This window comes from Diabrotica virgifera, chromosome 1 (assembly GCF_917563875.1).
Source record: "Diabrotica virgifera virgifera chromosome 1, PGI_DIABVI_V3a".
Taxonomy (NCBI): domain Eukaryota; kingdom Metazoa; phylum Arthropoda; class Insecta; order Coleoptera; family Chrysomelidae; genus Diabrotica; species Diabrotica virgifera.
The window spans coordinates 290,119,120-290,133,631 of record NC_065443.1 but is presented as its reverse complement, the minus strand read 5'-3'; the positions used below and the strand labels follow the sequence as shown (position 1 = coordinate 290,133,631).

Here is a 14,512-nt window from a genome sequence, read left to right as displayed (position 1 = left end):
AAATATTTTATCCTGTTGCTGGTTCATTGGTACACGTAGTTGCAACTGCAATAAAAAAATGATTTCCATGTTAACAAAATTAAACAGAATAATTTTAAAATAAAAATGTATACCATTTTTATTCAGTTGCAATGCGAAGGCAAAACAATCTTATTTTTGAATTAGAATACGGAGCGCAGTCCAGTCCTCTGAATCGCGATTTTCGGCTCTTATTGGAGCCTCATCGGAAAGAACGTAGGCACTGTTCTCCATACCATAATTGACCAGCGCCGAGAGTCTTTCCCACCCATTGCAACCGAAGTGAAGGTATTAGGTTACTAGCGTCATCTGGCAATTGAAAGATGAAGTAGTTTTCAATCCTAATAGCAAAATTAATAATATTGAAAATATTAAAAATATTACTAAAATATTTTTAAATTGAAAACTTATTGGTACATTTCCCTGGTGACACCTCCAAGGCTTCTACAATTTGCAAGCCAAATGGATGCTGCAGTGAAGACAAAGGAAAGGAATTCTACACTATGCAATTCACATCCCCCGTCTGCAGCTTGGTAAAGCTCCAACGGAAAATGCACCTGGTTACTCTACGGAGTAATACGACTATAAAATAAAAATGTATACCATTTTTATTCAGTTGCAATGCGAAGACAAAACAATCTTACTAGAATAATTTTAATTTTGTCGTTACGAATTGTACTGTTACGAATAGGTATAGTTACGAACTGTCGTCGTTATGAAGTGTCGCCGTTGCGAATTGTCGACGTTACGAATTGTCCGTTACGATTTGGGTGGTTACGGACTCTCTCGGTACGAGATGTCTTGTCACGGTTTGTGCATTATTTGCTTTTTCAGTCAATGAAATCCACGAATAATAAATAAACTCAATTGATACGTAGTTATTTTAAATTCTACTACAACAAAGATCTATTTGAAATCTGTGTCTGGGGTATGAATTTTGATTGTGTTTTGCTCACGAGATGTTAAATGTTACTTACTGATATAGCTGAGATAGCTAAGAGCCAAAGAATAGATTTTGACTTCGTATTGAATATTCTAATAAATAAGAGATTCAAAAATAGTGTCACTGAATAACGACATCCTAGTGCAGGAAAAAGAGAAGCAATGGCAGCAACACAGGTGCTGGTCCAAAATTGTTACGATCAGAGGAAGGACGTGTTCCTATGCTTTTTAGATTACGAAAAAGCGTTTGATCATGTCTAACAGCACACGCTAATACAGCTCCTCAAGAAACTTATATAGACCAAAAAGACTTAAGATGCAATGAAAACCGATACTAGTATCAAACGGCACAATTAAAATAGGTAATTCTATATCCAAACACATACCTATATGAAGGGGTGTCCGACAGTGATGTGTGCTTTCCCCCTTTTATTTAATATTTTATTTGGAAGCCACATTTTAAGAGTCTTTGGAAGATACAGAGATGGGAATCAAAGTGAATGGAGTATTGATCAACAACATACGATAAGCTGATAATAGTGTCTTAATTTGTGATAACATAGTCTATTTTGAACAATTTGTGCAACACGCGCTAATTTATTTCGAGCTACAATCGGTATAATCAAACACTTACTAGAAAAAAGAGAGATGATTAAACAGCAATGTGAAAACAATCTTTTTTTACATAAGTTCTCTTAAACTTTGATCTTCGTTGTAGTACTTGTACTCTTGTTAAAAAATATTCATAAATTATATTTATTGCGGAATATTGTCTTAAAAATTTGAACTACGAGATTCAACAAATAGAATAATTAATCATCAAGTTTTTGGGGAACAACATAGTCTTTTACTTGAAGACTATGCAACAATTTTCTAATACTACAAAAACCTAGCATACTGTTGTGTGAAATAATTATTTTCAATCTTGAAGATAGGATCCCGACAGGTGCAGCTGTCATTATGCATTCTTTTGGTTCAATATTATGAAGTTTTGCATTTTCTTTTCTGAACTGTTACCATTATTTCCTTCCACGCTTTATGTTAGTTTCATATTGGTGTCATAGTATAAGTGGTTTCTAGTTAAACAATGGTATAACTCTATATTTTCCATGTTTTTGGGCATATTTACTCATAAAGTTGTGGTCTATTTAGTCTAGACGTCTCATGTTGAGGTTATCATTTTTGCAATGAACCTTCAAATCGTTTTTCGTGTTGGTCATACAAGGAAAGTGATGTTTTTAGTCGTTTTGGTGTAGATTGGTTGTACACATTTTGCAGAATTAATAAAATAGTCATATAAATGTAAAACAATACGAAAATTAGTGTCAGTAATATAACTACGTTATTTTATTCATGTCTGCAAAGAAAAACTTGGTTTTTAAAGAGCACTCTTCTTATACCTTTGTAATTACATTACGTTCGTTATATATTCCATTATAAAAAAAACAGGGCAGCTATAGAAAGGACTCAATAGTCCATTTACTCACGGTTTTTGCTCCAAATTTTAAAGAACCCCTTGGATTTACATGAAATTTGGCATACACATGGTTAACATGTCAAAGAAGAAAAGTGTTATTGTGCCGATGTGTGCTTTTGCCCTGGGGGTGAGTTTTACCCCCTCTCGAGGGTGAAAAAATATACGTTCAAAATAAGTACGAAAACGGGTAAGCTGTTCTGTTAACTGCTAATTCTAAGCAATTTTTGTTCTATAGCGTTTTTTCACTAAGTCAATACTTTTCAAGTTATTTGCGAGTGAACATATACATTTTTCAACAAAAAAACCACAAGTTTTTAGACGATTTTGCGCAAATAACTCAAAAAGTAAGTATTTTACCGAAAAAACATCCTTTGTAAAACTATAGCTTATAAAAACGCGAAAAAATATCCACAAGGAAGAATTTCTTTTAGCTGGCTGTATACCATTAATTACAAGTAAATTTAATTAAAAATTCTTCTTGGTAAAAGGTATATTAATTTAAAAAGCCTCTGAAAGGGCTACAAATATAAAAACAAAACGTTTTCGCTCTGTAACAAGAGTATCATTATTGTTACAAGAACATGGTGAACCATCCAAAAATACATAGGTTAAAACCTTTCAAAAATATACTAAAAGTCTTATATAAATGTAAACTTGGTAAAATCCATAGGATGGATATAATTCCTATAGATACGGCCCTAGGGCAACCTATGACTCCCACACGTGGTAACTGGGTTAGTAGGTAATAATTAATTAGGTCATTATGTTACAAAAGGTGACAGGCAACCGGCAAGCAGATTTGCCGGTCACCTCTTGTAACATAATGACCTAATTAATTATTACCTACTAAACCACTTACCACGTGTGAGAATCATATGTTGCCCTAGGGTCGTATCCATAGGAATTATATCCATCCTTTTGATTTTACCATGTTTACATTTATATAAGACTTTTAGTCTATTTTGAAAGGTTTTAACCTTTGTATTTTTGGGTGGCTCACCATGTTCTTGTAACACTGACATTGCTCTTGTTACAGAGCGAAAACGTTTTGTTTTTATATTTGCAGCCCTTCCAGGGGCTTTTTAAATTAATATACCTTTTACCAAGAGGAATTTTTAATTAAAGTTGCTTGAAAAAAATGGTGTATGCATCAGGTCTCTAGGCCCAGTAGAAGCAGTTGTAGCTAATGAAAAATAGGTTCATATTCTTATAATTCCAAATCGAATATTTCAAAGTGAAATATCCAAAAAATGAAGCACTTATTGGGAAAACTCATTACAACTTTTTTTAAAGTATTTGCTTTATTTTTGTTTTTTGAATTTATACTTCTTTAGGCGCGATTGAGAGTAAAATTTCATAATTCTGCGCGCATGAGCACACAGACAGTATGGCGTTTAGTTGATAAAATCTTTCTAGTTATGTATAAATATATCAGTGCAAGAAAAGGTGCGAACAGAATTTATTAGTGTTTTCAGTCTCTATATTTAGTCTCTATATAGTCTCTATATTTATTATAATTTTTGTGTCTTTGGATTTGTCTTCCTCAGGAGTAAGATTAGTATAATTAAAACATTTTATTGTATATTTATTCACCTTGTCTGTTTGTTACCGTGAATTGTCATTAGGTACGTCCGAACCGATACAGACACAGTCCTCGTAGCGTATTTTTGTATAGCATTTAGTCGAGGCATTGAAGGATTGAAGTGTCGATTTTTCGAATGTTTTGTATAAATGTACCTATTTACAAATGTTTCTTCTAAAATTTAGGAATATGTTAATTTTATAATACATTTAAGTATGTAGTAATTTTCTTTACAATTTTTACTTACCTATTTGTTTTTGTTTATACCTAATATCGCCCGTGTCTAGCAAGTGTCTGCGTAGGCTAGCGGTATGTGTATCTAGTTACGGACGTGTTAGTACTTGGTTCGATTCCCCATAAGGAAAATTTTTTTGTTTATTATTAATGGTTATTGGCATCTTAGACTACTATATGGACTTAAAAATGATTAAAAATAATTAAAATAATTAATTGGGATGTTGCCCAACTATTTAGCGAGTTGCAAATTTATAATAATTGCCCATTTCAAAATGCACTTTTGAAATGCATTTTTCTTATGCACAAATGCAATTTCAGATTTCTTATTCATGATATTAGTTCACAAAATTTCCTGACATTCTCACGAATCCAACACACCAAACTGCATTAAAATCCGTTTTACTGCGCCAAAAATCGACAGTAAGGCCTTTTTTTGCGCTTAATGCCTTGACTAATTCGGCCAGAGATCTAAAAGTCTTAAGTTTGAATCCAGTGCAATCCTATACTTTTTTTTATTTTTTTTTTAAAAGCCGTAAGCACAAAATTAGTTTGGTGTTTAAAAAAAATTAAAACAAACTGTTTAAAGTATATTTATTTGTAAGGAATCATATAATAGAAGTATAACTTCTTACGTGCGTACAAAGTACACACACATTCTTTTTTTAATAAAGATTCTGGCATTAAATGTAAGCAAGTTACGCTCAAAATAAAGTTGGTTCATTTTGTTTAATAAAAAAAAATTGGGAAAAACACCCCCTAATTTATCTCAAATGAAATTAATCGTTACCACTTCACAGGTTTCTTTACTTATGTATTATTTATATGATAGCTAAGTTTCATAGGTTTTCAGTACTTAGGTTTGAAAAAAAAATTAGGTTTTGCTTTTCTGAATATTTTGGAATTTTTGTTTTTCTGTAAGACAAAAATTTATTGTGATTAGTCACTCGTTCAAGCTATTTAAATTACAGCCATTTCAAAATATGCACTTTGAAAAATTAGCACTGAAAACTGCCTTAATTTTTGGTTATTTCACGTTGAAATATTCGATTTGGAATTTGACGAATATGAACTTTTTTTTTCATTAGCTAAGAGTCTGCTTCTACTGGTTGTAGAAACCTCATACATACTACATACGCCATTTTTTAATTTTTTATAAGCTATGCTTTTAGGTTTTATTATAACCTACTAGGAACGTTTTTTTATACAAATTACTTACTTTTTGAATTATTTGCGAAAAACCGTATAAAAACGTGTTTTTTTTTTGTTGAGAAATGAACATATTCACTCGCAAATAACTCTATCTATCTATATATCTATCTATCTATCTATCTATTTATCTATCTATCTATCTATCTATCTATCTATCTATCTATATATCTATCTATCTATCTATCTATTTATCTATCTATCTATCTATCTATCTATCTATCTATCTATATATCTATCTATCTATCTATGTATCTATCTATCTATGGGCCATTCCATTTCAAATCACTCAATTTTGGAGCAAAAAAAATTTTGGACCTCCGATTTGTCTGAAAATTGGTATATAGCTTCTACGGGACGTAAAAATAAGATATTTAAGGTCAAAAAATTTTCTTCTTCTTTTTTTCTCAAAATGTTATTTTATGCGATTTTACAGTGATTTGGTGTTTATTTATACAAATTTGCATTTTCTATCGTAAAGTATCAATGGAAAACATAATATTTTAATAGAAGGGACTCAAAAATGTCATTATATGGCATTATAACAAGTTACTTTGATTCAAAACAAGCTTTTGATCAAATTTTATAGTGTAGAAAACGTTAAAATACCGTTTTTTACATTTTTCTCCATTCCCAAAATATATTATAATCGATTTGGCTGAAAATTTGCCCACAGATAGACAAAACATAGGACTTTAAGTGGTGAGAAGGATTTGAATTATATTATAATACCAAAAAAGTTACATGCAATATTATAGACAAAAATGTAGGCGCATACTGTAAGTACAATTAACTCGAAAATATCGACCTCACGACAGAAATTGTTAAAAATAAATTGTAATAATTGTAAACATGATTTATTTGGAACAATTTCAGTTCCTACCATTTTTGTCGAAAATTTAAAAATGGCGGAGATATTGAGCAAAACAGGTTCTCCTTTAAAATCAAGATGGCTGCTAACGTAACGGAGGAATTCATTCGTGATTTTAAATTTAGGCTACTATTGACTCCTCTAAAGATCAGAAAAATAAAATTTTGGGCAGCTCGGCATTCAAGGTCAAATGCTATCCCGACTGGACTAATATATACTTTTGAGTCTGATATTACTGCATGTAACTTTTTTTGGTATTGTAATATAATTCAAATCCTTCTAACCACTTAAAGTCCTATCTCTTGGCTATCTGTGGGCAAATTTTCAGCCAAATCGATGATAATGTATTTTGGGAATGGAGGAAAATGCAAAAAACGGTATTTTAACGTTTTTTACACTATAAAATTTGATCAAAAACTTGTTTTGATTCAAAATAACTTGTTATAATGCCATATAATGACATTTTTGAGTCCTTTCTATTAAAATATTATGTTTTTCATTGATACTTTACGACAGAAAATGCAAATTTGTTTATATAAACACCAAATCACTGTAAAATCGCATAAAATAACATTTTGAGAAAAAAAGAAGAAGAAGATTTTTTGCCCTTAAATATCTTATTTTTACGTCCCGCAGAAGCTATATACCAATTTTCAGACAAATCGGAGATCCAAAATTTTTTGCTTGAGTGATTTGACATGGAATGTACCCATCTATAAGCGAGGTTCCTACATCCTCTGCCGCTTCTCGCATTTCGACCGCCATCTTTTTCTGTCCATCCATTCATCTTCTTTGACGGCTCTATCTCTCATGATCTGCCGTACATTTTCTTTCCAGGCAACTGAAGGCCGTCGCCGTCTTCTTCTTTGTTGTGGTATGTAATTTAAAGCTTTCTTTGGCCATCTATCTTCATTCATTCGTTTCACGTGACTATAGCACACTAGTTGTCTCGTTTCAATTTTATCTACACTGGAATATACAGTATTTGTCCTCCTTCTAATATCTTCATTCCTGATATGATCTTTTTTGGTAAATAAGTAACTAAAAAAGTATTAACACTATAGAACAAAAGGTTTTTAGAATCAGTCAGTTTATGCATTTCTGGACTTATTTTAAGCGCATATTTCCCCCTTCCTACCCAGAGAAGGAGTAAAATTCACCCCCAGGGCAAAAGCAGATATCGGCACAATGTCACTTTCTGCTTTGACTCCTTAAAATCTGGAGGTTTTGCAATATTTTACCGTGAGTGAATGAACTACAAACGAAAACATTTTTTTCTCGAGAATTACGAAAGATTTTCACTCCCGAACGAAACGAGGACTTTTGTAGATAGCACAACTGTTGACTTAACCCACTTCCCTCAGGATTCACTCCATTATTTTTTAAGTGGCAGGAAGTGCCAAACGATATTTCGTCTAAAAAGCTTTTAGGCCTATTTTGAGCCCTTTAATTCTGCTGAACAGTTTCCTAGTTTTTTAAGATAAAATAATATCTTAAAATTAAATTAAAATCTAAACAAAATCGTGGAAATATATATGTATATCTTTAGAACTGGATTCGAAATTCTTTGTATTTATCAACCGTGCCAGAATGTTGCATAATACCTCCCCGAGTTGTAAAGCCTGACAAGAAGATAGTTCTTACTAATGGTCATTATTTTTGTCGTCTTACAATTTCTACAAAATTTTCCATCATTTTTTGGAACCCCTGCGCACTACCTGCCAGCAATACTGTATCGTCTGCATATCTAATAGTGTTTATAACTTGGCCACTTACTGCAATACCATCTTCTGATTCGTCCAAGGCTTCTTTAAAGCGCGTGATACACACGCAATCTTTAAGTACGCGGGTTTAAAGATCGCGGACTTACTCGGCTCGCCGTCGGAGATACACGGCAGACTTAAAGTACGCGGTTTTAAAGATCGCGGTCGCCGTCGGTGGTTTGTGCTATTTATGAATTTTATCGTATTATATACATACTTCGTATTGTATCCTATCGTGTATATATTTTTAATACTAATAAAAAAAGACGAAATCGAAAAGTGTGGGTTACAAACAAAATATCATAGATAAGAGGGTCTTATTTTCATCAGGAGGATAAAACAGCCTATAAATAATTAGGTTTACTCAAAAACAAATAATCAAAAATAATTTAGTATAGCATAAAATAGTGTTTTACGGTTTTCTCAAAACTTATAAAATGTAACTTGTCTCCTTTCAACAATAAACGATTGAATTATTTCTAGGCAATTTGCTTAATTAGTGAAAATATAAGTGTAACTTTAAACGCAATAACATGATGGCTCGAGGCTCGCGGCTCGTGGAAGTGATACACGTACGGGTTACGAGTAAGATTTCTTGTTGGATCGACGGCGTACTTACTCGGCGGATTTAAAGTACGCGTACTTGCGGTGATACACGCGCGAAAAAGGTCGCGAGCCATAAGTTTGCGTACTTACTCGCGTGTGTATCACCCCTTTAAGGATGTTTTCAAAGTATATGTTAAATAATGCTGGTGACAGTATGCAACCTTGTCTAACTCCTTTTCCGACGGTGAAGATCGCACTGTTGATTTTTGTTGGAGATATAAGTTTGAAATCAGTCTTATATCCTTATTATGCCATCGAGTCTAGATGTTTTTAGGATATCCATTAGTTTCCCATGTGGTTCTTTGTCAAACACTTTGTTAAAACATTCACCCTTTTAAACAATTGTTAAGCCAAAAATTTTTGAAAAAATTGCTTATTCCAGCAGGTTAAAAATCATACTAAAATTCGAGCTACAAGCAGAAATGTATCGAGAGATATAGCAGTCTAACTTAAAAACTACTGGGTATTCACCAACATGTTTTTGAAGCGAAAATATCAACAAACAGAACAGGTATAACGCTTGTACTGAAAAGAGAAGACTTGGGGCTTATTAGTGTGGAAAATGTAAATTTTATTTGCGCATAGAATACGCTCTAATTATTTGCTTTGAATCCTCAAATGATTTTGACATTTGTGTTACCTGGTTTCACATTTAATTGTTTTAGATTTTCTACATTCTCATTTCTAAAGTTTCTTAATTGTAAATGAAAGGATCTTTTATAAACCAAGAAATATTTATTTCACCTTAAGCCCGATATACAGAGTGGGCCAAATAAAAGGAGCCACCCCGATATTTGGCAGTATTTATTGGATTTTAAGAAAATAAAAAAACAGGTCAATTTTTGATCTAAGGGGGACACATTTTTACGGTACAGACATATGTCATTTGTCAACTCCCTCCCTTCCACTTCCCCCACCCCTTATTTTTAAATAGGGAATAGGGGTCGTGTGCTAGCTCATTTGAAAGGTTATTCAATTCTCTATTCAGTAATATCAACATTGACATAAAAATTTATACAGGGTGTCCAAGAAAAATTATTTTAAATTAAATTAATTGGCACAAAAAGAAGAATGTATGTAATTTATTTAACTCAGAATACATTCTACTGCTGATAAAAAACAGAAAAAAATGTTTATTTGATAAATAAACACTGTTTGTTGCTTAAATTCAATATTCAACCTACCAAGAGGCAGATGGGTGGAAGCTTGAACATTAAAATTAAGCAAAAAGCAGTGTCTATTTATCAAAAAACATTTTTTTCTGTTTTCTGTCAGCAGTAGAATGTGTCCTGAGTTAAATAAATTACATACATTCTTCTTTTTGTGTCAATTAATTAACTTCAAAATAATTTTTCTTGGACACCCTGTATACATTTTTAAGTCGATGTTGATATTACTGAATAGATAATTGAATAACCTTTCAAATGAGCTAGCACACGACCACTATTCCCTATTTAAAAATAGGGGTTGCGGAAGTGGAAGGGAGGGAGTTGACAAATGACAGATGTTTGTATCGTAAAAATGTGTCCCCCTTAGATCAACAATTCACCTGTTTTTTTATTTTCTTAAAATCTAATAAATACTGGCAAATATAGGGGTGGCCCCTTTTATTTGGCCCACTCTGTATTAGTTAATCAATAAAGTAAATAATGTAATATAGTACATTCTTTCACGGTTTTTGCTTTAAATTTTAAAGAACCGCTTGGACTGACATGCAGTTTGGCATGCGCATAGCTTACATGTCAAAGAAAAAAAGTGATATTGTGCCGATGTGTGCTTTTGCCCTGGGGGTGACTTTCACCCCCTTTTGGGGGTGAAAAAATATATGTCCAAAATAAGTCCGGAAATAGGTAAACTGACTAATTTTAAGTAACTTTTGTTCTATAGAGCTTTTTCGCCAAGTCAACACTTTTCCAGTTATTTGCTAGTGAATATGTTCATTTTTCACCAAAATAACCACGTTTTTAGACGGCTTTTCGCAAATAACTCAAAAAGTAAGTATTTTGTCGAAAAAAACGTTCTTAGCAAAAATATAGCCTGTAAAAAAGTAAAAAAAATGGTGTACGCGTTAGGTCTCTGGACCTAGTAGAACCAAAGTTATAGCCAATGAAAAATAGATTCATATTCTCCAAATTCCAAATAGAATATTTCGACGTGAAATATCCAAAAAATTAAGCACTTTTTGTAGAAAATCCATTATAACTTTTTTAAAGTGTTTAAAAAAAGCTTTATTTTTGTTTTTATAAAAAGTTTCTAGCATTAAATTTAAGCAAGTTACGCTCAAAATAAAGTGGGTCCCTTTTGTTTTGGCAAAAAAAAATCGGGAAGACCACCCCCTAATTAGCAACTTAAATGAAATTAATCGTTACCGCTCCACAAATTATTTTATTTTTTGTTGTGTTTATATGATGTGTCAATTTCATCGATTCAAAGTGCTTATTTTTAAAAAAATTTGGTTTTAAAGTAAAATTTTTAAAAATTTTAATTTTGAAAAATACGCTTTTTTCAAAATAACTTAAAAATTGTTAGAGATACCAAAAATCTCGAAAAACAAAAAAAGTCAGCTTTGCTTTTCTGAATATCATGTATTTTTTTTGTTTTTCTGTTAGACAAAAATTGATTAAGATTTGGTGTTTCTAAATTGGCATACATTCACGTTGGAATTCACATTGGCATACATTCACGTTGGAATACACTGTTAATTATTGTGTATATATGGGATCAGTCGCAGTTGTTTGTAATGACAATTAAGTACATACTTACTTACTTACTTAATCCAGAACTCGTCTACCTTTCGGTGTGAGTTATTACGGAGTTAGGTTCTTCGTCGTTTTCTTCCACATTTCCTTCTATCCATAGCCAATGCTTTTGTTTCCTCCCATTTTATTCCTCTTTTGTCGGTCGCTTTCCTCACTTCTTCTGTCCACGTCTTTCTTGCTCTTCCTCTCTTCTTTCTTCCCATATCTCTCGCTTCATATATTTGTCTTACTATTTTCTCTTCTCCTCTTCTCAGTACATGTCCGAGCCATCTAAGTTGTCCTTGTTGGATTGTTGTTGTAACTTAATGTATTTCCAGATTTTTTCTAAAGGTTTGATTTCTAATTTTATCTTTCCTTGTTTTCCCCTCTATTGTTCCCAAAAATCTCATTTCTGTGCTTATTAGTCTATTATTTTGCCTTTTTGTTAATGCCCAAGATTCACATAGTGCGGCAGATTCGTGCAAATATTATAAGAATTGTGCATTTAATGATAGAAGAATATAATTTGGACCACACATACTACTCATATAAAGGTTCAAAATTAGATAGGAGGCCATCTAAGATTTTGCCTTTTATAAAAATGGCGGGGATTCAAAATGGCGACTATACATATGTGACTAATCGCACGATAACTTTTGAACGGAACTTCAGATTTCAACCAAATTTGGTATATAGGTTCTTTCTTGATGTATAAGATCGAGGTCTTGAACCGGAAGAATCGGTTTACCAGAATTTGTGTTTTTCCTGGTTTCTATGTAAAAATATATGTTGTTTTTTTTCAATTATTTCACCCTGTATGTATTAATTTTTCAAAAAGGTGATAATAGACCAATCAAGTTAGTAAAAAATAAGCCGTTTTTCGACATAATTGAAAAGACGAGGTTTGACAGTTGAAACGTGTAGTATGAGATATTACAAAAAGGCTACCATCTTGGGATTCATCAATTTTTTAGTGGAACATTTTTTAAATAAACAATCAAAACGTCAAACTTAGTTTTTTGCTCATAACTTAAAAACTTGTTTATTTAGAAATTTTACGTCCACAGGTAACTTTTTCAGAAAAAAAAGATACATCGAATGAGATACACCAAATTAAAATCGGTTAATAAACAAAAAAGTTATTTTAAAACGGACGACAAAATCACTGTTTTTGAATATTGTTAATAACAATTTTATTGTTTATTAAAATATGTTTAAATATACCTAAACTTGAGGGCATTATGGTGTTTGAATGGTGTGCAAAAAATGGTCCAGATCTGTTAAATAGTTTTTGCAAAATTTAATTTGTTTATAAAATTTTTTGAAAAACGAGCTAAGTTCTGAGGCTGGTCCAGTTAATATGACTGAATGTATCTCAATAATCAGGGACTCATTTCCTTCGTTAAGATGTATACTAATACCCTATGAAAAAAAAAGTAAAAAAAATTACATGCACGTACACAAAATTATTTGTTAATAAATAGCAGTTTTTAAGCTTATAAACAATTACAATAATTTCGTAGAAATTAGATCAAATTAAATGGCAATAAAAAATACTGAAATTTGGTTAAAATACACAACTTCAAAAAAAAATTTTTAGGTCCTACGACCCTTGGGGTCTGAGATAGCCCCTTTTTTTGAAAAAATCACTGTTCCGTTAATTAACAACACTAAGATCTGAAATTAACCAATCTTTTATAAGAAAAGTCAAAGTTTTTAACACAGTTTTTTGCAAGGAAAAATGTTAAAAATTGTTTAAACAGTATTGTTATAAAGAAAGAGTATATTGCGTTCCGACTAAAGTAAAAAAAATGATATGCGCAGCCGAATGAGAATAAATTCGCGGACTAGCATTCGCTAGCGCTAGACCGTTGCAGCCCATTTTTAACATTGACAGTATACCGGATTTGAAGCTTAATATTATGTTTATATATTTTGGTAGAAACTTGAATTTTATGAATATTATTATGTTGCACATTTATTTAGTAAAATTATATTTTAAATAATTAAATTTAAAAAATCACAATAAAAAGGCCACAAAGTCTAAATATGCAACAGAAAAAAAGTTACGCGACCTTATAGACGAGTGGTACGTGGTACTCCCCCAAAAAAAACGCTCGTTTCTCGAGATATCAACCACGGTGTGGTGAATGGCTAATTTTGGTCTTACTTTATACTTTTTATGGTGCTGAAAACGAAAATGAGTTTTATTTTGAATTTTAGATGGGGAAACATTGTCAAAATCACAATTTTACCCTAAAAATAAAAAAATATGAAATCAGGTTTTTCTTAAAATTAAAAGTTACACCACTTTTTTTCTATAAAACATTTTGTTCCCTGTACTCTAGATTTTAACTTAAAATTAATTAAACAGCTAAATTTCAAATTTTGTTACTCAAATTTTGCGATGAAACTTTGCAATTCAAGAATCTGCACCTTTTACTTCAAACAATTTATAACTTTCTTTATGGCAAGACAGAAATATTGAAGCAGGTCCCATTGTCTTCAGAAAGGTGAGAAATATATACTATAAAAATATCAGAAAAAAATATTACAATGGAACAGAGTTGTAGCAAATTAATCTCAAAAAACGTGATTTTTTTTATTTTTAGGGTAAAGTTGCGATTTTGATAATGTTCCCCCACGTAAAATTCCAAACAACCCTAATTTTAGTTTTGAGCACCATCAAAAATATAAAGTACGACCAAAATTAGTATCAGTATCTCGAGAAATAAGCTTTTTTTGGGGTGTGCCGCTCGTCTATAAAGTCACATAACATTTTTCCTATTGCATATTTTGAATTGAATTTTTTTGGAAAACTTCTTCATAAATTATATTTTATTTCTGTGTTAATGAAAATTATAAACTAAAAAGTTTGTCACTCAACTTTTTTAAGTAAACATGAAACTAACGAAATCTGACTACAAAATGTTTAAAAATTAACAACTTCTCTTTTAACGTGTTGAGTCCTTTTGGACAAATCTCATTGTTACTAAATGCTTCAAAGATAACACAGTAAAATTTTCAAAAGGAAATATTTACAGCGACCAAAAATACAGTGAGTTAAAATTG

The 14,512-nt window shown here is 31.5% G+C and overlaps 1 protein-coding gene across 2 annotated transcripts in view; it reads right to left on the bottom strand.

Annotated features, from left to right (window-relative positions):
* The window catches only part of LOC114332203 (eye-specific diacylglycerol kinase), a 1,074,450-nt gene that overhangs the window by 15,981 nt on the left and 1,043,957 nt on the right, over positions 1-14,512 (bottom strand). The window lies entirely within an intron of this gene.